Here is a 27,221-nt window from a genome sequence, read left to right as displayed (position 1 = left end):
TTGTGGGACACACACAAAACAAAAAGCTGTGCACTACACTAGTAAATTACTCATTTGCATTTAGCAAGAACATGGTTTTCATAAAGAGTAAGCAAATCAGAAGCTACCTGGTGAATCATCAGTTATCTCTAGATATTTCTTTATTCTTTCTCCATTCCCTGGTTGTCTTTCTTTCCTTTCATTGAGTTATGAGCTGAAGAAATACAAATGAAAGAGGCGCTTTCTTGCTCTCATTACTCTCATGCTCTAGTTCAGGAGGGCAGCACATAAACAGCAACATGCAAGTAATTGCAGTGGGCTATGGTTTTTGCTCAAGGTGCTGGTGATCCGCTCACTGTGGGTCAAAGACGACAGAGATAAAAGAGTTCATCTTCCTCTGCTATCGTGGGGATTTAGATAGTGCAAAGACTTTGATGCCAGTACTAACCATCACTGCCTTACAGAAGCCTGCCTTAATTCTGACAAAAGGATCATCATTTTCAGCACAACCCATGGGTTCTCTAAATACTCAAAGTGTAAAGCTAGCAAATATATGGCCTGCAGAGGAAGCCTCATACCATGGCAAGAACCAAGCGAGAAAGTAATACATTTTTAATTAACGTTTAATGGAAAATTAATCAGTAGATTCCTCAGCTGGGAAGAAGGTATTAGAACACACACACAAAAAGCATTTTTTAAGGTTCCCTTTAAAAACAGCCAAAACTTACCCAAAGCAATGTTAAAATGGGAGACAGATGACTTTTCAAGAAGAGAAATTATAATCTCTAGGAAAGAGATCCTTTGGATCTTTCCTTACCTTCTTTAGGACTTTCAGTGGTTTTCAAAAGATGAGGCTAAGTGGGCTCTAAGTAGAAGCCTGAGGGTTTTGGAACCCCAGACTCCCATGAATAAAACGAGGTGTTGGAATGAATGGGCCCCATGGTCCTGTCCAGCGTGGACATGCAATAATCCTGTGCCCAACCAGCTGATCTGTATTCTGAGCTTATATTGAATGTGGCATAAGCAACCCCTAAGAACAACCAAGCGCTGCTGTTAAGGCAAGAAGGACAAGTCTTCCCCTTGATGAGACATCTCATCAACCAGGAAGTGACTAGTCAGACTGGATATGATAGCATCTGTACCTCAGCCTCCCTGGAGTGTCCATGAGGTCCCCCCAAAATCCATGCCTTGCATAGGAAGTCAAGAAGATACTGTGCTGATAAAAATTTGGACTGCCAGTGAGAGTTCTGCCCCCATACTTGGGGAAGAAATGCATATTTCAGATCCTAGCTATTGCCCCCGGCCCAGCTACATAAAGTTCTATTTACAGAAGGATAAAGGAATTAATATTTTTGACATTTTGAGGAAAGCTGAATCCAAACCACCTTAGATATTGTTTCTTTTACACCAACCCTCTGAGACTACACTGTAAAACGGAAATAATAGTGGGATTTTTTAATAGTAGGCCCATAGGGTTAGTTAAATTTAAATGGCATAACCCATGTAAAATGGTAAGTGCTCATTAGAGGATAGCCATCAACCATTCATCCATTCAACAGATGTTTATTGAGTTATCTACCATGTGCTGGGGCTATTCTTAGTGCTAGGGAAATAGCAGCAAATACCATCAATGGAACTTATGTTCTCTGTGTAGGAGATAAACGAAACAAATAGTATATCAGACGGTGATAAGTGCTAAAGAGAAAATAAAAAGGAAGGAGGAGAATTATGGAGTGTCCATGGAAAAAGAAGCAATTGCAAATAGAGCAGTCATGGAAAGGTAGACACACCTCTAGTATTTGCAAGGCTTGGGGGAAAGGTACAAGTAAAGGACTGCTTGCTGTATGACTAAATACTTGATAAACTATGAAATCAATCATAGACTTGTCTTCCCATCTTGACCGTGTACCTTCTTACATCTTGGAAGAGCATGCTCCGATTTGGAGTTTTCAAATCCTCAGAGCACTGCACTAGAATGTGAAGTGTTTTGCCTCTAGCCAGTGTCCCTCCCCACTCCCACCTGTTCTCTTCCCACCTAAAACAAGGTCCTGTGCCATGAAGGCTCTCAAACACATGTGTGTGGGTGCTCCAGCCCACAAGTCCAAGTTCCATGCACACACCCCATAAACAGCTGCTTCTCAGCCCTCCTCTCAGATTTAGGAATGTGCCCACTGGCCTTACGGTCTTAGAAGTAGGGTTGGGCCACTGGAACAGGGAACTCTGGTTACTCAGAATGTTCTCTAAGAGTGGGGAAAGGGAGTGGGCTCCGGTAGGCACCTCACTTTAGCCCTGCATACTCCTTGCCCCTCTGGAAAGGGGTGAATGGGAGCCGTGCCCTCTAAAGAGGGAGTTCTAGGACAGTTGCCCTTCTTGCCTGGGTCAAAGAAAAGAACCAGTGAAGAACCCACTGATGTGGTAATTTTGAGAAAAGACCAAAGGAGTTGAGAGAGCAATCCATGGAAGGTATTTGAAGAAAGAGTATTGTGGACAGACAGCAGAAGTGGCAAGTGCAAAGCCCTGAAGTAGGAACATGCGTGATGTGTTCCAGGAGCATCAAGGAGACGAGAGAGGCCGGAGGGGCACATGTGAGGGGAGTGGTGATTTCAGAGAGAGTTCTGGAAGCCAGATCCTGAAAAGCCTTGTTGGTCATGATAATGAGTTGGACTTTCATTTGAACAAGATGGGAAGCCATTGGCAAGTTTTGAATAGAGAGGTGGTAGGATCTAACTTATGTTTTATTTTTTTAATTTAAATTCAACTGAATTTAAATTAAAAAAATAATTTAAAAATTCAATTAACCAACATATAGTACATCAGTAGGTTCAGATGTAGTGTTCAGTAATTCATCAGTTCTGTATAACACCCAGTACTCATCACATCATGTGGCCTTCTCAATGCCCATCACCCAAATACACCATCTCTCTACCCACCTCCCCTCCAGCAAGCCCTCAGTTTGTTTCCCAGAGTTAAGAGTCTCTCATGGTTTGTCTCTCTCTCTGATTTCTTCCCATTCAGTTTTCCCTCCCTTCCCTTATGATCCTCTGCATTGTTTCTTATATTCCACATGTAAGTGAAACCATATGATAATTGTTTTTCTCCAATTGACTTATTTCACTTAGCATAATACCCTCCAGTTCCATCCATGTTGGGTATTCATCCTTTCTGATGGCCGAGTAATATTCCAGTGTGTGTGTGTGTGTGTGTGTGTGTGTGTGTGTCTCACATCTACTTTATCCATTCATCTGTCAAAGGACATCTGGGCTCTTTCCACAGTTTGGCTATTGTGGACATTGCTGCTATGAACACTGGGGTGCAGGTGCCCCTTCATTTCACTACATCTGTATCTTTGAGGTAAATACCTAGTAGTGCAATTGCTGGGTCATAGGGTAGCTCTATTTTTAACTTCTTGAGGAACCTCCATACTGTTTTCCAGAGTGGCTGCACCAGCTTGTATTCCCACCAACAATGTAAGTGTACATCCTCACCAACACTTGTTGTTTCCTGTCTTGTTAATTTTGGCCATTCTGACTGGTGTGAGGTGGTATCTCATTGTGGTTTTGATGTGTATTTCCCTGATGCCAAGTGATGTGTCTGTTGGCCATTTGGATGTCTTCTTTGGAGAAACGTCTGTTCATGTCCTCTGGATCTAACTTATGTTTTAAAAGAATCATACTGGCTGGTGCTGGAAATAGACTGCAAGGGGCAAAGACAGTGGCAGGGAAACCAGCCAGAAGACTAATGCAATCATCCAGGCAAATGGCAATAGCTTTAACCAAAGCGGTGGCAATGAAGAAAGTGAGAGGAGGTTTCGTTTTTAAATCTCATTTAAAGGTAGAGTTAACAGGATTTGCCAGTGGGTTGGAGGGGAGAGAGAGAAGAGTCAAGGATGACTCCAGGGGTTTTTGGCTTGAGTAACTGGAGAGATGAAGTCAAAAGTTTTATTTACTTTGTTTATTCCTAACATAGGAGTGAACATAATTAGAAACCGTATTACTGGCAGCAGCCAAAAAAAGGCCTCTGAATGATTTAAAGTACAAGAAAAGCAAAAGGTTTTAAATAAGAAGGGAGATAAACTTATATTGTTCTGCCTATGCAAGCAACGTGTAGAACTGCATACATGTGTATGTTTTTTGTACACTAGTATTCACACCTGGACAGAACTTGTTTGCAAAATCGTAAATATCTTTTGTTTGAACTTCATTGTATGCCTTTAATCAAAAGGGCAGTCCCTGAAATTACTGTGGTACCATAGAATGAGCGCTTGGTCCTGTCGTCAGTCCTGGGCATGGCCCTTCTTAGCTTTGGGATCTCCAGCAAGACCTTTAATTTTTTCAAGCCTCAGTTCCCACATCTTAAAAATGTGGATGACGGTTGCCCATTTCGTCAGCTCTGAAACAGCATCCAAATCCCAGGTGTCATTAAGTACTAATGGCCTCCATTTAAGCAGAAGTTTAAACAAATATTTGGTCTTACCCATATTGTAATTTATACTCTTGTTCATTGTTCTTCCTTGCTATGAACAGTTTATGATGGGGTGTTTTTTTTTAGCTATGATTTTGATGAAGTAAAACCAGTTAGCTCATTTGGTTATATTCTGAAATTAATGAGGTGATCTTTTTGTGTATGTTCACAAATTATCTTCACTCTGTTTCTTGGCCACACACTTCACCTCAGCTTCACAAATGAGTGGAATTGATTACAACATGGATCGGACAAGAGAGTGGAAATCCATCACTCCTGTTGAGAAAACAGCTCAAAAAACAAGCATGCCTGCTGGTAGTAATATTGTCTTCATATTTGAAGGACACAACCTTGAATCCTTTGTGATCGTGGCAAAGAATAAATATCTACATAAGTAAATAAGTACAGTATAAGAAGGACCTTATAAGACTAAGCAATTGTAAAGTTTAAAAATGTCTCATGAAGTATTTGGGCACTAAAGTAGTTGAGATGTTATTTTCATAGCCTTCCAGAGTTTCTACACCTTAAATTATTTGAGCTTCCAGTTCTAGCTCTCAAAATCTTTGCTTCCTCAAATGCAAACCAAGAAGTTGGACGCCTTTACTTCAAAGAGGTCTTCCAGCTTAAGAGATCGGTAATTCTATGAGTCTTCTTCCTGGAAACCGTTCCTTCTAGCTGACACAGTAAATATATTCACGTGTATTTTATTTAATCCTAAACTTTAGAATCCAATATTGGTGAACTGCAGTTGTTTGAAGGAGTTAGCAAATCCTCTGGCATCTGAGAAAATTATTATCAAAGCCAATGAAGGGAGTTGTCAACCCTGCGTGATTTATTTTGAAATCTATCAGCAGGGCTCTCTCTGGAGGTAAGGAACCTCATCAGCAGGCTTTGCTGTAAGAGTGAACCAACCTGGTATGATACCTGGGATTTGGCTACTGCTTCAGACTTAACCAAATGGGCAGTCATTATCCTTAGGACAGGGACAGGGCAGCTTGCTTCCTGTAGGCTTGCAGAAATAATAGCGTGTGTGTGTGTGTGTGTGTGTGTGTGTGTGTGTGTGTGTAATGGGGTAGAAGGATAGGGTCAGCTGGCAGAGACACGAGGGAGAAATAGGAGGGGGAAAGACAATCACAAAAACAGCAACCCACCCCGAGCAAATGAAAGAATTTCTTAGAATGCAACACTGGCTGTGTGTGTGAAAATTGGCTGGCGAATCATTTCCTTCATTTGTTATATAAAAATGATCATTTCAGTGTTGATGATGAAAGCCCAGAAGGAAATTTGGGCTTACTGTTTAGTTCTGCATATGGCTTTTGTGTAGAATAAAGCTTCGTACATGGGGTTCTAAATCTCTGGCCCACAGACCTGAACAGGCAGATTTGAGACTGGTCATTACATAATTTTTGAGAGAGGAAATCTCCGATGAGTTGGCCCCAGGAGCAAAAGGAAGGACAAAACTAGAGGACATTCCAAAGCCTTTGCCTAAATTTAAATCACAATTCTCTCAGCAAATAACTGAGAAGCAACGAACTCCAAAGGTTAATGCATGTGGCTTTTGTTGGAGAGATTTCTGCTAATTATCTTTCTTATTAAAATATGACAACCACCCTTTATTAAGTGCTCACAATATACTAGGCATTTTATACACATGATTACCCCTCCTCAAAATAATCCTGCATCATGGATATTATTCTCCCCATATTAAAGATAAGGAAACCGAGACCTAGGAAAGTTATTAGCTCAAAGTCAAATAGCAAGTTAACAGAGGAGCTGTGATTTAATTCCAGATCTTGCCAGTAGCAAGTTCTATGAAGGTTGTGTCCTTCAAATATGAAAACAATATTACTATCAGCAAGGACTCTTGTTTTTCCATACCCTAGCTTGCCTCTGTTTGTCTGATAACTTGGCAAATGTGCACATCAACCTAGTGGGCCTTTATATACTTCTCTCCATTCTGTCAGTCTTAACTGCTGTGAGTGAGAGATGAAAAACAGGAAATCATAATATACATCATTGTCTTCAGTGTGTAGTTGCTTCCTTGTTCTGCATTGGTTTTCTCCCTTGTTAGAATATTTATTTTGCCTTTGCAGCAAACTAACATATAAATTTTATATTTTCTCTGGGATATCTCTCCCAACACATTGTGAATAATGAAAATTGGCCTAAAATGTTTAATTAAGAAGCTGCAAAATAGACCTTACTCAGACAATACTTGCATTAGTGTGCATTCATGGCGTCCATTTGTCCCTAGAGCTGTAGAACCTTTAAATTAGGCTAATCAGTACTATTGTTATGTGCAATATTGGCAATTTTATTCTATGCTTTTCCATTCCTGGCATCTGTGCTTCTAAATATAATGTGATGTGAACTCCTACATTGTTCTAGTGGTTTTTTAAAAATTTTTTGTGCTAATAATTTGAAGGGGAGGAGCAACATTTACTAAGAAGTGTCCCAACTTACATGGCAGTATCTGAAGCTTACATCTAATATAATAATGGCTTAGATGCTGGTCCTGAAGTATCAATCATTCCAAAATTTGAGCTTCCCAGTTTTCTGCATAGCATTTTATCATGTGTAAATATTTTCCAATGTACCATTTGTTTTCTTGAGGTACAGAGGGATACAGTTATTTACAGAATAAATCTCACCTGGATGAAACAATAAAAATTGCTGTGCACCAGTAAATTGTTTACTAAACCTTGCATACATGAATGAGGTACTAAAGAGAATGGATCACACAGATTAAGCCTGTAAAATTTCCCCATTGTGATGGTATCATCTAGGGCCCTACTACCAAAAACTGAAAATGTTATTTTTTATCTTTGTTATTTATCTTTTTTGACTTTCAAAAAAAGAAAAACACACCTTTGTATTAAAATGGGCTGAATTATAGTGTGGCAACAAACAAATTCCATTGGTATGTTCCAGTTACCGGTTGCTTTATGACGAACTGTCCCAACCTAGTGGTGTAAAATAACAATCATATTATTATGCTCACAAATTCTGCATGTCAGGAAATCTGACACAACATAATGGTGATGTCTGTGTCTGCTGCATAATATTTGGGGTCTCCGCTGGGAACGCTCAAATGGCTTGGGGGCTGAAATCATCTGGAAGCTTCTTCACTCACGTGTTGGGTGCCTGGCTGGAATAACTCAGACTCGCTGGGACTCGTAACAAGAGCACCTGCATGTGAACTTTCTGTGCACTTGGGGCCTGTGGTGGCTGGATTCAGAGAGGGAGCATGCAGAGAGCCAGTGTTCCAAGAGAGTTAAAGCTGCAAGAGCAGCTTTCTGGCCTTTTCTGACCCAGTTTCCACAGTCGTGAAACATCACTTCAGACACTCAGCTCAAAGGAGAGGAGAAATAAGAGTCTACCTCCTGGTGGGAGAATGGTAAACTCACACTGAAGAAGAGCCTGTTGGATGGGCGATATTATGGGCCATCCTGATCATCTTTGGAATATACCATCTGCCATGCATCGGCTTATTTCATGCTCAAGGTCTGCTGTGGATCCAGGCAATTCTCCAGAGTGGATTGTTGGCCTAGCAATCCAGGTTGCCTCTTCCATCTCGCAGCTTCTACACATCACTCATGACTCTATAAAGCACGGCTACAGAGGAAGAGCAGCATGGAAGATCCCATACCACCTGCGCAAGGAACATAAGTCACTTCTATTCACATTTCATGGCTCACAAAGCCATGCCTACATTTAATGGAGCAAGCAAGTGTGGTCTTCCTGTGAGCCCACCGAGAAAATAGAGCTAGAAATGCTGGCAAAGGGCAATAATATCTATCACAGCTTCAGAGATCTTGCCTGAATGGTGAAATCCTGTAATTCCCATCAGTGCTGGTTTCTGTACTTTGTCAAATTAGTTCTTTCATTCCTTCATCCATCTAACAAATATGTATTTGATGCCTACTATGTGCAACGCATCAAGACCTAGTTCCCAGAAATGATTCAGCTACCTTCAAAAAGCATATGATTTTACTCCAGAAAACCAATTAAAATTTCAGTTGCTTTGTCATTGATTCCTGTGGGGGTAGGGGGGAGAAGGGGTAGACAGATCCTACACTGTCCCCTCCAAGGAATATGAAATAAGACTTTTTTTCCTCTCGTTACCTCCCAGGATAGTGGTTTTATCATTTTTATACACTATTATAGTCAAAACCCTTTTCCTTCAATATTCATCATCTGTCTTCCCTTTTGTGGCCATAATTTCATGACAGACTATTGGGGATGCAGCTGTATTTCCAGAAAATGCAGATGGTGGCTATTAAATTGGACACTGCCATGGCAATAAACTGTGTGATAAATTAAATGGCTTTAATCCAGTTTAGCGTAATCATGCATCATTAGTCTGACAGCCCGATTCTACAGCCCAATTCCATTTGTTGTTGTTTTAAAAAGAAATTTAGATATCAAGGCTGCAAAATGTAGATAAGTCTGGACAGAAGTCTCCTATTTCCCAAAAGCAGAGCTTGTAACTACATTTCAACAGTGAAAGGAACAAAAACCAGCAGGAGCTCTGTTTGTGGAGCCAGTTTGTGTTTCAGTCTTCAATTAGAAAATTGTGTTTTCTAATGGAAAACCATAGGACAATCCTCACTCCTTGGTGAGAAAGAATGAAGAGGAAGAAATGAGCTCTTTGATAGCCTGAAGTAATGATATTGTGGTTTTGCCTGGGTAGCTGTCTTCCTAAGTGACTTTGGGTGTGTAGAAAATCACTCTTAACTTTGGTTTATCCAATGCACCAAATCTCCCACTGGAATTTTCTAAATTATTAAGAACTTAGGGAAAATTCTTATTTAAAAGCAAATAATAAGAAATGTTTATAAGATATAAAAATATCTTCAAGATGTGTTTAAGTAAACGTATAGCTGGTAAAATTAAAACTCAGGATTGATAAAGCTCTTCAGTGAGACCTCTAACTTTTGAAGTACACCCACAGTGACAAGAACCCCTACAAGAAATTGTATAAGAAACTTAGTGGTCTGCTAGCCTATCCCACATAGTGTCTTATGGAATTTATAGGATTATTATCATAGGTTTTAGTTTGTTACAGCTATATGGCTTTGTGAGGTCTTGCAAACTAGGTCAACCAGTCAGCCCTCAGATCTCTCATACCATATTTGGCTGAGCCAAAAGGAACAAACAGAGATATTATCAAAACCACAAGCAAAACTGTCAATAGGTATTCTGATGATAACTTTACCTTTTAATGAAATCTCAGGTCTTTTAAGGTCAGTCAGATGTAAACTAAGCTGCAAGATGATTATACTAAAAGGAAAGTTACTAAGCAGCACAACATTTTGAATTCCAAGAATTTTAGTTACATCATGGTAGATAAATATCACCAACTTCACTTATTTGGTGCTTTGAAGTCCGAAGCACTATTTTAGAGCCCGAAGTTGTACTTCTCAAGTTCATCTTCTGGCATTCTTCTAAAACTTTTGAAGGCTTACCAGTCCTTAAATATTAAAGAAACTCTGTGCGTTATGTTTATTTTTTATATGTATGTCTTGCATCTTTAAAATTCGACATGAATATGTACTTCTTAAATCCCAAACACACGTGCTACCTATCATTTATCTCTTTTCCATGCTTAAGTACAAATAATGGTATTTTAAATGTGAAACTAGGGATTCCCTTGTTGGCAATATCAAATTCCGCTAAACTGTTATAGAATTTTCTATTTTAAAATCAAGGTTTGAACTAAATGGCTTCTAAAATCTCTCCCTTCTCTGAGAGAAGGAAAGGGACTAGTATTTATTGGACACATACCATGTGCCCTGTGCTTACATACAGTGTCTTATTTAATCCGCACAACAACCCTGTCAGGTAAACATTACTGTCTTCTCTTACAAATGAAAAATCCAACTTCGTAAAAATTAAAGTTTGTCCAAATTGACATGACCAATCAGCAGTGAAGCTGGACTTCCGCTCCAAATCTGTCCAGCATCACCCACTGTCTCCCATCTTTGCCCCTCCTCACTTTACATGCTATTTTGCAGTAAGCGATGGCTATCTACCCCACATAACATTGAGCCTTTATTTTTTTTTTCTCAAGCGAGGCTAGAACCAAACCTTCTACTCCCTTTACTGGCATCACAAAAAGTTTCACTAATTCTAAGCAAATAAACACAACAACGGCAAAAACCTATACCCTGGAAATTCAACCGAAAATGAACGGTTGGAATATTATTAGTATGTATAAGGCAGTTGATCAACATCTACTTGATTACACAAAGTAAAGTTGTAATTAAAACAATTTTCTAAATAATTAAGGTCAAAATATTGCTATTAAGGAAAGGACAACTTGAACTATTTAAGAGAATGGGTTATAAAATTTTCCAACTTAAGTTAATGCCATATACTTAGAGAATTTAGTCAAAATACCTTTCCAAGTTTATTCCTTTAAAAATGAGTGGAAAATTAAACCTATGATTTATTTTCTGTTGTTTATTTATCTGTGTTGTAAACATAAATGTATTTTATGTATTTTTCTCATGAGGTTTTATTTTTTAGTATCGTTTTTATTTGGTTTTTTTTTTTTTTTAGTTTTTATTTTAATTCCAGTTAGTTAACATACAGTGTTACGTTAGTTTCAGGTATACAATGTAGTGATTCATCACTTACATACATCACTTGGTGCTGATCATGACAAGTGCCCTCCTTAATCCCCATCACCTATTTCACCCATCCCCCCACCCACCTGCCCCTCTGGTAACCATCAGTTTGTTCTTTATAATTAAGAATCTCTTCCTTGGTTTGTTTCTCTCTCTCTCTTTTTTCTCCCCTTTGCTTGTTTGTTTTGTTTCTTAAATTCTACATATGAGTGAAATCATATGGTATTTGTTTTTCTCTGACTGGCTTATTTGACTTAGCATAATACTCTCTAGTTCCATCCACATGGTTGCAAATAGCAAGATTTCATTTTTTATGGCTGAGTAATATTCCATTGTTTATATATACTACAACTTCTTTATTCATTCATCAGTGAAATGAATGAAATGTTGGGTTGTTTCCATAGTTTAGCTATTATAGGTAATGTGGCTATAAATATCAGGGTGCATGTATCCCTTTGAATTAGTATTTTTGTAATCTTTGGGTAAATACCTAGTAGTGCCATTGTGGATCATAGGGTAGTTCTACTTTTAACTTTATGAGGAAACTCCATACTATTTTCCAGAGTGGCTGCACCAGTTTGCATTCCCACCAGCAGTGCAAAAGTGTTCCCCTTCTCCACATTCCTGCCAAGATCTGTTGTTTGTTGTGTTGTGGATTTTAGCCATTCTGACAGGTGTGAGGTGATATCTCATTATCTCATTGTAGTTTTTATTTGCATTTCCCTGATAATGAGTGATGTTGAGCATCTTTTCATGTGTCTGTTAGGCATCTATATGTCTTCTTTGGAAAAATGTCCATTCACGTCTTCTGCCAATTTTTTAATTGGATTATTCGTTTTTTGGTGTTGAGTTTTGTAAGTTCTTTGTATATTTTGGATACTAACCATTTATCAGATAAAAATTTGCAAAAATCTTCTCCCATTCTGTAGGTTGCCTTTTAGTTTTGTTGATGGTTTCCTTTGCTGTGCAGAAGCTTTTTATCCTAATGAAGTCCCAATGGTTTATTTTTGCTTTTGTTTCCATTGCCTTAGGAGACATATCTAGAAAGAAGCTGCTGCAGCCGATGTCAAAGAGGTTACTGCCTGGGTTCTCCTCTAGGATTTTTATGGTTTCAGATCTCACACTTAGGTCTTTCATCCATTTTGAATTTATTTTTGTGTTTGGTGTAAGCAAGTGGCCCAGTTTCATTTTGCATGTTGCTGTCCAATTTTCCCAACACCATTTGTTGAAGAGACTGTCTTTTTTCCCATTGCATATCCTTTCCTACTTTGTCAAAGATTAATTGACGATATAGTTGTAGGTTCATTTTTGGGTTTTCTATTGTTCTTTTGATCGATGTGTCTATTTTTGTGCCAGGACCATACTGTCTTGATAACTACAGCTTTGTAATATAACTTGAGGCCTGGAACTGTGATGCCTCCAGCTTTACTTTGCTTTTTCAAAATTACTTTGGCTATTTGGGGTCTTTTGTGGTTCCACACAAATGTTAGGATTGTTTGTTCTAGTTACGTGAAAAATGCTGTTGATATTTTGATAGGGATTTACATTAAATGTCTAGATTGTTTTGGGTAATATAGACATTTTAACAATATTTGTCCATCCAATCCATGAGCATGGAATGTCTTTTCATTTCTTTGTGTCTTCTTCAGTTTCTTTCACCAGTGTTTTATAGATTCAGAGTACAGGTCTTTCACCTCTTTGGTTAGGTTTATTCCTAGGTATCTTATTATTTGTGGTGCAATTGTAAATGGGATCAATTCCTTAATTTCTCTTCGTGCTGCTTTATTATTGGCATATAGAAATGCCACAGATTTCTGTACGTTGATTTTGTATACTGCAACTTTACTGAATTCGTGTGTCAACTCTAGCAGTTTTTTGGTGGAGTCTTTCGGGTTTTCTGTATAGAGTATCAAATAATCTGCAAGAAGTGGAAGTTTTCCTTCTTCCTTGCCGATTTGGATGCCTTTTGTTTCTTTTTTTTTAAATTTAATTTTATTTTATTGTTATGTTAGTCACCATACAATACATCATTAGTTTTTGATGTAGTGATCCATGATTCATTGTTTTTGTATAACTTTTATTTCTTTTTGTTTTCTGATTGCTGTGGCTAGAACTTCCAGTACTATGTTAAATAACAGTGGTAAGAGTGGATATTCCTGTCTTGTTCCTGACCATAGAGGAAAAGCTCTCAGTTTTCCCCCATTAAGGATGATATTAGCTGTGGGTTGTTCATGCATGGACTTTATTATGTTGAGGTCTGTTCCCTCGAAACCAACTTTGTTGAGGGCTTTTATCATGAATGGATGTTGTACTTTGTCAAATGCTTTTCCTGCATCTATTGAAATGATCATATGGTTCTTATCCTTTCTTTTATTCATGTGGTATATCATGTTGGTTGATCTGTGAATATTGAACCACCCTTGCAACCCAGGAGTAAATCCCATTTGATCGTGGTGAATGATTCTTTTAATGTATTGGTGGATTTGGTTTGCCAGTACTTTTTTGAGAATTTTTGCATCCATGTTCATCAGGAATATTGGCCTGTAGTTCTCTTTTTTAGTGGAGACTTTATCTGGTTTTGGTATCAGGGTCACTCTGGCCTCGTAGAATGAATTGGGAAGTTATCTTTCCTTTTCTGTTTTTTGGAATAGGTTGAGAAGACTAGGAATCAACTCTTTAAATGTTTGGTAGAACTTGCCTATGAAACCATCTGGCCCTAAACTTTTGTTTGTTGGGAGTTTTTGATCACTAATTCAACTTCTTTGTTGGTTATTTGTTCAAGTTTTCTATTTCTTCCCTTTTCAGTTTTGGTAGTTTATATGTTTCCATGAATTTATCCATTTCTTCCAGATTGTCTAATCTGTTAGCATATAGTTTTTCATAATAGTCTCTTATAATTGTATTTCTGTGGTGTTGGTTGTTATTTCTCTCTCATTTTTTGATTTTATTTATTTGGGTCCTTTCTCTTTTCTTTTTGGTAAGTCTGGCTGGAGGTTTATCAGGTTTTTACAATTTTTTTCGAAGAACCAGCTCCTGGTTTCATTGATCTGTTCTATTGTTTTTGTAGTTTCTACATCATTTATTTCTGCTCTAATCTTCATAATTTCCTCCCTTCTGCTCGCTTTATGCTTCATTTGTTGTCCTTTTTCTAGCTCCAGTAGGTGTAAGTTTAGGTTGTTTTTTTTGAGATTTTTCTTGCTTCTTGAGGAAGACCTGTATTGCTATATACTTCTCTCTTAGGATTGCTTTTGCTGCATCCCAAAGATTTTGGACTGTTGTTTCATATTCATTTGTTCCCATGTATTTTTTTATTTCTTCTTTGATTTCCTGGTTGACCCCTTCATTGTTTAGTAGCATATTGTTTAACTTAAATGTATCTGTGGTCTTTCCAAATTTTTTCTTGTGGTTGACTTCTAGCTTCATAGCACTGTGGTCAGAAAAGGCCCATCCATGGTATAATTTCAGTCTTTTTGTATTTGTTGAGGCTTGTTTTGTGACCTGATATGCGATCTATTTTGGAGACTGTTACATGTGCACTTGAAAAGAATGTGTATTCTGTTGTTTTAGGATGGAATGTTCTGACTATATCTGTTAAGTCCGTCTGGTCCAGTGTGTCATTCAAAACCATTGTTTCTTCGTTGATTTTCTGTTTAGGTAATCTGTCCATTGATGTAAGTGGGGTGTTAAAGTCCCCAACTATTATAGTATTGTCAACTAGTTCCTTTATGTTTGTTATTAATTATTTTACATACTTGGGTGCCTCCATGTTGGGTGCATAAATATTTACAATTGTTATATCTTCTTGTTGGATTGTCCGTTTATGTTTATATAATGCCCTTCTTTGTGTCTTTTTACAGTATTTGCTTTAAAGTCCAGTTTGTCCAATATAAGTATTGCTACTCCAGCTTTCTTTTGAAATCCATTCGTGTGATGTTTGTACACCCCCACTTTCAATCTGCACATGTCTTTAGGTTTAAAATGAGTCTCTTGTAAGCAGCATATAGATGGGTCTTGCTTTTTTATCCATTCTGACAAACTATGTCTTTTCATGGGAGCATTTAATCCATTTACATTCAAAGTAATTATTGATAGATATGTGTTTATTGCCATTTTATTATCATTTTCTTGTTTTATCATGTTTTCTGGAGATCTTCTGTTAACCTTTCTTGTCTTTGTCACTTTTGGTCTCTCCTTTGCATTCAGAGTCCCCTTTAATATTTCTTGCAGGGATGGTTTAGTGGTCATAAACTCCTTTAGTTTTTGTTTGTCTGGGAAATTCTTTATCTCTCCTTCTATTCTGAATGACAGCCTTGCTAGATAGAGTATTCTTGGCTACAGATTTTTCCCATTTAGCATTTTGAATATATCATGCCACTCCCTTCTGACTTGCCAAGTCTCTGTTGAGAAATCTCCAGCTAGCTTTGTGGGTCTTCCTGTGTGAGTTAAGGACTTCTTTTGTCTTGCTTCTTTAAAGATTTTTTCTTTGTCACTATATTTTGCAAATTTAATTACAATATGTCCTTGTATTGGCCTGCTTTTGTTGATTTTTTTTTTAATTTATTTTCTGACAGAGAGAGACACAGTGAGAGAGGGAACACAAGCAGGGGGAGTGGGAAAGGGAGAAGCAGGCCTCCCGCGGAGCCAGGAGCCCAATGCGGGGCTCGATCCCAGGACCCTGAGATCACGACCTGAGCCGAAGGCAGACGCTTAACGACTGAGCCACCCAGGTGCCCCGCTTTTGTTGATTTTGACAGAAGTTCTCTGTGCCTCCTGGATCTGGATGTCTGTTTCCTTCCCCAGATCAGGGAAGTTTTCAGCTATTATTTCTTCAGTAGCTTTTCTGCCCCTTTCCTCTCTCTTCTTCTGGGACTCCTATAATGCAAATGTTATTGTTTGATGGAGTCACTGAGTTCCCTAAGTCTTATATTCTTTTGTTCCATAATTCTTTCTCTTTTTGTTCAGCTTCATTATTTTCCATTATTTTGTCTTTTAGGTGACTAATTCATTCCTCCACTTCTTCCAGGCTTCTGTTCATTGCCTCAAGTCTGTTTCCAGTCTCCTTTATTGCACTCTTCATCTCTGATTGATTCTTTTTTAACTCTTTTATCTCTGTGGTAAAGGTCTCACTGATGTCTTCTTTCCTCAAGCCCAGTGAGTATCCTTATGATTTTTGCTTTAAATTCTCCATCAGGCATGTTACCTATATCAGTTTCACTTACATATCTGGCCATGACCTTATCTTGTTCTTTCATTTGGGATAAATTCCTCTGTGTTGGCATTTTGTCTAAGTCTCTGCCTTCTTCTGTATGTTAGAAAAGCCATGTCTTCTGCTCCTGAGAGCAATGGCTTTATGAAGAAAAGGTCATGTAGTGTCCAGGGCCTGTTGCTTCAGAAATTGTCTCCAATGTGTGCTGTATGTACTCTGCTGTTGTGTTTTGACTGCTCTATCCTTCAGGCCAGTCATGTGCAGAGGTTCTTCTTGCCTGCTGTGGGCAGTGTTTGGTCTCTGGCCTGAATGTGGCAAGTTTTATGTAGGTTTGCTCTGGTTTGCTTATGAAATGAGACCGGACACAAACTCCACCAGAACTGAAGCCCTTTCCCTCTAGTTGGGAAACGTGTTGTGGGCAGGGGTTTGTGCTGGTCTTCTGGGGGAGGGGACTGCCGCAACGGGACTGAGGCAAGCATGACTAAGAAGGGCAGTCTTGCTAGACTTACACGGGGGGCCTTGGTATAAACAAGTTAGGCAGCCAGTGTCAGTGCTCTGCTGCTTCCCATGGTGGCTCTGTGTTTATGATGAGTGGTTGGGGAGGGAAATGGTGCCAGCCAGCAACTTGTTCTCAGAGAGGCGTCTCCACCAATGCTGCCTGTCAGGGTCCCACTCTGAGAAGAGCAGTCTCCCCACTGTGTGCCCACGGCATTCCCCAGATCTCCATCTCCACGCTGTTCGTCCCGGTTGTTTGCCTGACTTCTCTCCAGGAGCAGTGGGCAATGCCCTTTGGGCTCTATTCCAGCCAAGCTGCTGACCTTTAAAATTCCAGGCTTTAAGCCCTACTGCTTGTAAGAACTCACACAATTCAGCCCCTCTTGTCTGCCAAACCATTGGCTTTGGGGAAACGTTCTCCTTGTGCATTCCCCTGTATGCTCCTCTCTCTCTCCCTCTCTCTCTTTCTCTCTCTCTCACTTTTCCACTACCATGGCTCTCTCCCCTCCTCAGCAGCCACAGTCTATTTCTGCCCTAAACCCACATCTCTGCACATTCTACCTACTTTGATATGGCCTCTTCTCTCCCTTTAGTTATGGAGTTTGTTCCATCAGTCTTCAGGTTGATTTCTGGGGTATTTAGAATGATTTGATAGTTATCTAGCTGCATTAATGGGATAAAACGAGCCTAGCATCCTCCTACTACACTACCGTTTTCCTCTCCTTCCTCTCATGAAGTTTTTTTTTTTTTTAAAGATTTTATTTATTTATTTGAGAGAGAGAGTGAGAGAGAGAAAGAGCACAAGAGGGGGGAGCGGGAGAGGGAGAAGCAGACTCCCTGCTGAGCAGGCAGCCCGATGCGGGACTCGATCCCGGGACTCCAGGATCATGACCTGAGCCGAAGGCAGTCGTTTAACCAACTGAGCCACCCAGGCGCCCCCTCTCATGAAGTTTTAAAAAACAATTTTCTTCCAATTCTACCACAGTAAATGCATTCACATGTCCCACTCGTGACAATTTTTTTATCCAGTTAGCTCCATAAAAAGTGCCCATACATATTTGTCAAACCTTTGGGTTTTGTTTCTCTTTTCTGCCACACTTTATTGTCTCTTCTTTTTTGTGTGTGTAGTTGATACACAATGTTACATTACTCTCAGGTGTACAACATAGTGATTTGACAAGTTTATAGTTATGCTGTGCTCACCACAGGTGTAGTTACCTACTGTCCCCATACACCACTATTAAAATATCATTGACTATATTCCTTATGTTGTGCCTTTTAGTCCCATGTATGTTCTTTTTTTAGAGTTAAAATATGTTTGTCCAAGTATAAAAAAAGCCTTTTTTTCAGGAAGTCAGTAGTGCTTTGAATGACTTCTATATTCTGATTCTTCTAAATTGTTAAGTTTGCCTCTTCTGATTTGGAATTTATCCTTTATTTTAGGCCCTGATTTTTTTTTTAAGATTTATTTATTTATTTATTTATTTATTTTAGAGGGAGAGAGCAGGGGGGTGGGGAGGGACAGAGGGAGAGAGAGAATCCTGAAGCAGACTCCCTGCTGAGCACGAAGCCCAACTCGAGGCTTAATCCCAGGACCCTGAGATCATGGCCTGAGCTGATACCAAAAGTCAGCTGCTTAACCAACTGAGCCACCCAGGCGCCCTGGCCCTGATTTCCACAAAAGCATTTTTCCCAGCTAACCCTGAGTAATCATACAGTCACAGCTTTTAGCGTATCATGAGTCCCATTACCATTCAGCTTCAGTTAAACTCTGCCTCCCAAGACATAGAGTCTGATGGTCAACATCTATTTTGAGTGAAAAATGATTGAACTATCTTCATTTCATTTCAACCAAAAAAGAAATCTTCTTAAAATTTTGGTTTAATAATTCCTGAAATGGGAATGCTAACAGACTCCCATGGATCTGAGAAAACATTTCATGCTTCCAGAAATGAGGAAAGAAATGAAGCAGTGATGTCACTCAGGCACAGTTGGAAGCAGTGCCGCTAGAGCAAGGAGTAAATCTCAGACAGAGTGAGCAGCACAGGAACTGGCAGCAGAAAAGTGGGTCTCCTGGCAGCAAGAACAATTGTAAACCTTTCCCAGTTGTGGCTGTGCTTTCTAGTTAGGTTATTATAAGAAGCTGTGAAATGGAAAACTATATGAAGAATCAGTGATGTATAGCGGAACAAAAGGGACTGACTTTTAATGGCTTGGCAGATGGGGTAGTGTTAGAAAGAGGGGATGGCATCACTATCCTACTCTTCTCCCCAACATCCATTCCCATTCTGGGTCCCCAGAACTTTAGAGATAGGAGTAGAATGTGCGTGTGTGTGTGTGTGTGTGTGTGTGTGTGTGTGTGTGTGTGGTGATTGGAGCTTCTTTCTTGTTCCCAGGCCAGTTGGATGTCTCCACTTCCCTCTTCTTTTGTTTTTCTCCAACTCCTTTCCAAAAGAATGAAAGAAGTCCTGCTTCAGACAGGCTTAGGGGGACTAAATAAGGGCATGACTTAGATCTGCCCAAAAAGCCAACTTGATTGCCTGGTTAAGTAAATAGTTGTTCTGTCAGAGCTGTGCTCTCAGAGAAGCTCTGAGGTTGCCTTTCATCACTCTAAGTCTATATATCCGGGGTCTCCATCCTTTCCTGCAGAGAGAGGAATTAAATTGCACATTCTTAAACCATTGACAGCATGTGCAGTGCCCTATCCTGGACATGTGTGCCTGGATTCATATTCTTAGGAGGAATTATAATGATGGCACACATATGGGCAAAGATATTGAGGTGTTCCCCAACCCTCAATTAGGAAATAATGTTGCCACCCATATATGAATACAGTGGTGCTTAAGAAAAGCCTCTGTTAAAGTGTTTCTTCTTGTGAATATAAAGGCCTTTATGCGAGGAACTTAATCTTTGCTGTAATGAAACAGTGTACAGAAGAAAAGAAATTAACAAAAATTAGAGTAGAAATAAATGAAATAGAAAATAGAAAAACAATAGAAAAAATTAATGAAACTAAGAATTGGTTTTTGGAAAAGATAAACAAAATTGACAAACCCATACATAAACTAATTAAGAAAAAAGAGAAAAAACACAAATAAATAAAACAAGGAGACATTACAAGTGATACCACAGAAATATTAAGGACCATAAGAGACTATTATGAGCAATTATATCCCAAACTACTCAATAATCTAGAAGAAATGGATAAATTCCTAAAACCATACAATCTACCAAGACTATATTTTCTTCTAGTTATTTTTTTATTTAAATTCAATTAGCCGGTGCCTGGGTGGCTCAGTCGGTTAAGCATCTGCCTTCGGCTCAGGTCATGACCCCAGTGTCCTGGGATGGAGTCCCACATCGGGGTCCCTACTCAGCAGGGAGTCTGCTTCTCCCTTTTCCTCTGCCTGCTGCTGCCCCCTGCTTATATTCTCTCTCTGTCAAATAAATAAATAAATAAAATCTTTTTTAAAAAAATTCAATTAGCCAACATATAGTACAACATCTGTTTTTGATGTAGTGTTCAGTGATTGATCAGTTGCTTTTAACACCCACTGCTCATCACATCATGTGCCCGCCTTAATGCATCACCCAGTTACCCCATCCCCTTATCTACCTCCCCCTTCTGCAACCCTCAGTTTGTTTCCCAGAGTCCAGAGTCTCTCATGGTTCGTCTCCCTCTCTGATTTCTTCCCCTTCAGTTTTCCCTCCCTTCCTCTATGATCCTCTGCACTATTCCTTATAACCACATATGAGTGAAACCATAAGATAATTGTCTTTCTCTGATTGACTCATTTCACTTAGCATAATACCCTCCAGTTCCATCCATGTCAGTGTAATTGGGAGGTATTCATCCTTTCTGATGGCTGAGTAATATTCCATTGTATATATGAACCACATTTTCTTTATCCATTCATGTGTCGAAGGAAATCTGGGCTCCTTCCACAGTTTGGCTGTTGTGGACATTGCTGCTATGAACTCTGGGGTGCCTATGGCCCTTCTTTTCACTACATCTGTATCTTGGGGGTAAATACCTAGTAGTGCAATTGCTAGGTCATAGGGTAGCTCTATTTTTAACTTCTTGAGGAATCTCCATACTATTCTCCAGAGTGGCTGTACCAGCTCGCATTCCCACCAACAGTGTAATGTTTCTCCACATCCTCACCAACATTTGTTCCCTGTCTTGTTAATCTACCAAGACTATATTATAAAGAAATAGAAAGCCTAAATACACATATAACTAGCATAGATATTAAATCAGTAATCAGAAACTACCCAAAAAAGTCCAGGACTAGATGGCTTCACTGGTGAATTCTTTTTTTTTTTTAAGATTTTATTTATTTATTTGAGAGAGAGAGAGAGCATAGAAGGAGAGTGAAAGGGAGAAGCAGACTCCCTGCTGAGCAGAGAGCCTGATGCAGCTCTCGATCCCAGGACCCTGAGACCATGACCTGAGCCAAAGACACTTAACTGACTGAGCCACCCAGGCACCCCTTCATTGGTGAATTCTATCAAACATTTAAAAAATTACTGCCAATTTTTCTCACACTCCTCTAAAAAATGAAAGAGAAGACAACACTTCCAAATTTATGTTATGAGGCTAGGATTATCCTGATACCAAAGACACCACAAGATAAAAATACTGCAGGCCAACATCCCTGATGAATGCAGATGTAAAAATCTTCAACAAAATACTAGCAAACCAAATCCAGTAACACATTAAAAGGATCATATACCATGACAAAGTGGATTTATTCCTGGAATGCAAAGATGGCTCAATATATGCAAATTAGTTAATGTGATATATCACATTAACAGAATAAAAAATGAAAATCACATGATTATCTCAATACATGCAGAAAAAAATTAGACAAAATGTATCATCCTCTCATGATAAAAACTCTCAACAAACTAGGAATAGAAAGGAAACCTCAACATAATAAAAGCTGTATATGAAAAACCCATAGCTAACATCATATTCAAAGATGAAAAGAAAAGAAAAAAAGAAATCTTTTACTCCAAGATCAGGTAAAAGGCAAGGATGACCACTCTCACCACTTCTATTCAACATAGTACTAGAAGTCCTAGGCAGAATAGTTAGGCAAGGAAAAGTAATAAAAGGCATCTAAATTGGAAAGAAAGAAGTAGAAATGTCCCTCTTCGTAGTTGACATGATCTTACACATAGGAAATCCTGAAGACTCCATAAAAATACTGTTAGAACTTATAAATGAATTCAGTATGGTTGCAAGATACAAAATAAACATACAAAAATCAGTTGCATTTCTATACACAAACAACAAACTATCTGAAAAGGAAATTAGGAAAACAATTCCACTTACAATAGCAACAAAAAGAATAAAATACTTAGAAGTAAACTTAGCCAAGGAGATGAAAGATTTATATACTAAAAACTACAAAACATTGATGAAAGAAATCAAAAGAACTCACAAACAAATGGTAAGATCCGCCATTTTCATGGATTAGAAGATTTAATATTGTCAAAATGCCTATACTGCCAAAGGCAATCTACAGATTCAATGCAATCCCTATCAAAATTCTAGTAACATTTTTTAGAGAAATAGCAAAAACAGTTCTACAATTCCTATGGAACCACGAAAAGACCATGAATAATGAAATCAATCTTGAGAAAGAAAAACAAAGCTGAAGGCATCACACTTCCTGATTTCGAAATACATTACAAAGGTCACAGTAATCGAAACAGAATGATACTGGTGTAAAGAGGCATATTGACCAATAGACCTGAATAGAGAAACCAGAAATAAATCCAAGTATATATGGTCAACCAATCTTCAAGAGGGGTTCTACGAATATACAATGGGAAAAAAAAAGATAGTCTCTTCAACAAATAGCCCTGGGACAACTGGATATCCAGTGAAAGAATGAAATTGGACCCTTATCTTACAACAAACACAAAAATCAACTTGAAATGGTTTAAAGACTTAAATGTAAGACCTGAAACTGTACAACTAGAAGAACACAAATGAAAAGCTTCATGACATTGGTCTTGTCAGTGGTTTCATGGACATGATACCAAAACCACAGGTAACAAAAATAAAAATAAACAAGTGATACTACATCCAATTAAACACTTCTGCACAACAAAGGAATCAATAAACAGAATGATGGAGTAACCTATGGAATGGGAGAAAATATTTGAAACCATATATCTGATAAGAAATTAACACACGTACTGCATGGAGCACTGGGTGTTATACGAAAACAATGAATCATGGAACACTACATCAAAAACTAATGATATATTGTAGGGTGACTTACATAACACAATAAAATTAAATTAAATTTTAAAAAGAAATTAACATCCAAAAATCGGACAGAACTCCTACAACTAGATACCAAAAAAACTCTAAAACAAACAAAAAACTGATAACCCAAATTTAAAAATGGGCTAAGGATTTCAATAGACATTTCTCCAAATGAAGACATACAAATTGCCAAAAGATATGAAAAAAATGCTCATCATCATTCGTAGTCAGGGAAATGTAAATCAAAACCACAATGAGATAGCACTCCATACCTGTCAGCATGGCTATTATAAAAACACAGAAACAAAAACAAACCAAAAAAAAAAAAAAAAGCATTCCGGAGGATGTAAAGAAACTGGGACCCTTGCATGCTGTTGGTGGGAATGCAAAATGGTACAGCTACTATGGAAAACAATATAGAGATTTCTCAAAAAACTAAGAATAGAATTACCGTATGATTCAGCAGTTCCACTTCTGGGTATATATCCAAAAGAATGGAAATCAGGATCTCGAAGAGATATTAGCACTTCCATTTTATTGCATCATTGTTCACAATAACCATGATACGCAAACAACCTAAATGTTCCTTAACAGATGAATGGATAAAAAAATGTAGTATATACATACAATAGAATACTATGCAACCTTTTAAAAAAAAGGAAATTGGGCAGTATGTGACAACATTGATAAACCTTGAAGACATTATGCTAAGTGATATAAGGCAGTCACAGAAAGACAAATGTTGCATGATTCTGTTTATCTAAAATAGTCAAATTCATAGAATCAAAAAATGGAATGATGGTTGCCAGGGCCTGGGAAGAGGAGGATTGGGGAGTTAATAATCAATGGGTGTAAAGTTTTAATGAAGCAAGATTAATAACTTCTACAGGTCTGCTCTACAGCATTACACCTGTAGTCAACTATAATATCCTGTACCCTTAGAAATTGTTAAAAGCATGTGAAGTGTTCTTATACAATAAAATAACTTTTTAAAATAATATGTCAAGTATTCTTGGGAGGGGAGGGTGCTTACCTGTTTAGTCCCCTATCTTAATTCCAATTGCCTTTGTCATTGATAAACAGAAATATAGGCTCTTTCTTATATTTTTTACTCATTTTATAAAGAAGGTGATTCTAAGAGAAGTGAATTTTGTTTCATGTAGTATTAAGCTTTTGTTTATTGTTTCATTCAGTCAGCAAACATTTGTTGTGAACCTGCCATGAGCCAGGCACTCAGCAATGTTTTGGAGATACAGAGGTGAAGTAAGACCCCTGTCTTCAAGATGCTTTTAATGGGCAAGGCAAGCACATTTTCTCTGAGTTGCATGAATGCAAAATAATAGTGTGTGCTAAGTAGAATAGATGCATAGAGCAAGTGATAGAAATGCTCAAGCAGAGTTCACAAAAACCGTCTAATATAGAGTGCACCACAGAAAGACTCCTACAGGGTGCATTTGATAAAAATGGGAAACCCTCAAAGATTCCTCCAACCCGAAATTTCTTACCAAGAACTTCGTCGAGTGGAGACTTGTTCCCTTAACAGGAAGGAAGGCAGTCATTTGCTGTGTAGTTGACATAAATTAGGTGTTGTCCACTTGTCTTGCTATGGTTCCATCAAATGGAGTTGCAGACCCTGAAGAGCAATATTTCTCTTCTTGTCTTTATTTTGTTTTTTTCAAAAATCATCTACAGGGCAAATGAATGCTCCAGCAATAGGTGTCAGAAAAAAACAGGAAGGCATTTCTGTTCAATCAGAAGGATTGAACGTTTTAGTCCTTGTGGTCTTTGAACGTTTATGAAATCCATTTTCGGTACTTGCTGGGTCAGGCTGATGTGTGAATTAGCTTCCCACAGCCCATCTTAATCGTTCCTGGGTGATTTGCCAGGGCTGATACTTTAACATGAATGCAAAGGGGATGAGCACTGTTCTCCTAATACATTCGTTACTTGCCACACCATGCAGGTAAATAATATGCATATGATAATTTGAGAGACACAGTGTTCCCATTGCTCTTTTTTTTTATTCCTGGAACACTGTCTTTTATAAATGCAGCAAAAATCAAAGGCAAAATTACCTCAAAATTTGATTTTACATTCCTCCTATTCAGCCTTGCTGGTGCCCACACAACACACATAGTATGTTCTTCATTTGTCCAGTGGTTTGACAGAACAACCCCTTCTGTTCACACTCTTACTGTAGAATTCTAGAATAACTCAGTGAAGACTCATGCATTTGTTGATTTACAAATATATTTTAAGCACCTACTATGTGCCTGGCATTATGCTAAACCTATGCTATGTTTAGTAGAAGAGTGGAAAAGATGGAAGCATCTGAATCAGGCACTGTTGGGGGTTTTTTCCCCAAACTTTTCCAAAATATGTGGCATCATATAAAGACAAAAGATAACATGAAATGTATATTTTAAATAAATGATTAATAGTGAATGAGAGAACTCAAAAGCTCTTCAGAACACATATTTCAATGGAGAGCCATGAGTAAGTTGATAAGCTGGAAAAACAGCATGAATGGGCCCAGGGATTTGGGAAAGAAAGCCCCATTTATGGACTTGGCATTTTGAAAGCAGATGCATAAGTCAGTTTTCTTAGAAATAAGTGAACACATAATTGTGTTTTCCTGAGAGTAGAGCTTTATTTATGTGCATTTAAACTATCAGAATGTTTTAGTCCTTGTGGTCAGTAATTCTTCCACTTACTCATTTAACAAATATTTATTGACCTACTACTGTGGATCCATCAGTTGTTGTAGGCAATGAAGAGTCCTACGCTCCTTGACTTTACATTTGACTCAGACTAGAGTGCAAATAAATAAATAAACAAATATACCAGATATTAGAACTTGTGATATGTGCTATAAAGAAAACAAATGGTGTGTATAAGAATGTGTGTGTGTGTGTGTGTGTAGAAGGGTAATTTACATAAGGTAATTAGGTGGAGTCAATCATGTACATAGAGGAGGAAAAGAATTTCAGGCAGAAAACAGAATATTTACCTCTTGTTTCCAAAAGATAGCTCTGCCTGGACAAAAGCAACATACAATTATCTTAATCAGAGGTTGGCAAATCCCACCTACCATCTATATTTATAAATAAAATTTTAGTTCTGTTTTGATAAGTGAAGTGTTTTTACAACACAGCCATGCCAATTTTTTTTCACAGTGTCTATGGCTGTTTTCATACTACAGCAACAGACCTCTATAATGGCAACAAAGGCAGTATGTTTTTCAGCAACGCTGAAAATATTTGCTATCGGGCTCTTTACAGAAAAAGTTACCAACCCCTGATAAATCAGAAATTTGAATAATCATTACATTTGTTGTCTTTTTTATTCTGTTGTCTTTAGCCCTGTGAGATTAAACAAATCGTTTACAGAAACTTTGCTAAAATGCACCTAATGAGAATAGTTGATATTTATTGAGTGAAATTATGTCCCAGGCACCCTTTAAAGCACTTAATGCTCACAATAGCCCTATGCAGTGGGAACTATTATCATTCTGGCTTATAGATGAAGAAACTTAGACGCAGAGAAGTTCAGTAATTCACTTGATGCTACACAGCAAGTAAGTGGTGGCATCAAGATTCAAAACCAGACAGTTTATGTTGTAAACATTATCTTAAACTGACTTTGTGATTTAACATTCTGCAGCTCCACTACCATAACAGACCCATTGCTGAAAACTGCCTGTCTGTTCCTAATTTGCACAAATAAACAGACATCCTGCTCCAAAAAATTTAGAACTTGCTTTGGAGACAAATTTTACATCTATTCCTTGCTTAGCATTCAGAATGTAAAGACTTCCAAGTAATTGCCTCTTAAACTGTTTTTTTAAATTTAATTTAATTTTATTTTATTACGTTATGTTAGTCACCATACAATACCTCATTAGTTTTTGATGTAGTGTTTCATGATTCATTGTTTTTGTATAATACCCAGTGCTCCAGGCAGTACGTGCCCTCTTTAATACCCATCACCAGGCTAACCCATGCCCCCACACCCTCCCCTGTAAAACCCTCAGTTTGTTTCTCAGAGTCCAGAGTCTCTCATGGTTCATCTCCCCCTCCGATTTCCCCTCCTTCATTTTTCCCTTCCTTCTCCTAATGTCCTCCATGCTATTCCTTATGTTCCACAAATAAGTGAAACCATA

General features: G+C 38.2%; 1 protein-coding gene across 1 annotated transcript in view; it reads left to right on the top strand.

The window, feature by feature from the left end:
* The window catches only part of PRLR (prolactin receptor), a 156,415-nt gene that overhangs the window by 66,922 nt on the left and 62,272 nt on the right, over positions 1-27,221 (top strand). The window lies entirely within an intron of this gene.

This window comes from Leptonychotes weddellii, chromosome 7 (genome assembly GCF_054177405.1).
Source record: "Leptonychotes weddellii isolate Sample4059 chromosome 7, ASM5417740v2, whole genome shotgun sequence".
Taxonomy (NCBI): Eukaryota; Metazoa; Chordata; class Mammalia; order Carnivora; family Phocidae; genus Leptonychotes; species Leptonychotes weddellii.
The sequence above is the reverse complement of the archived record's forward strand: the minus strand, read 5'-3'. Positions and strand labels throughout refer to the sequence as shown.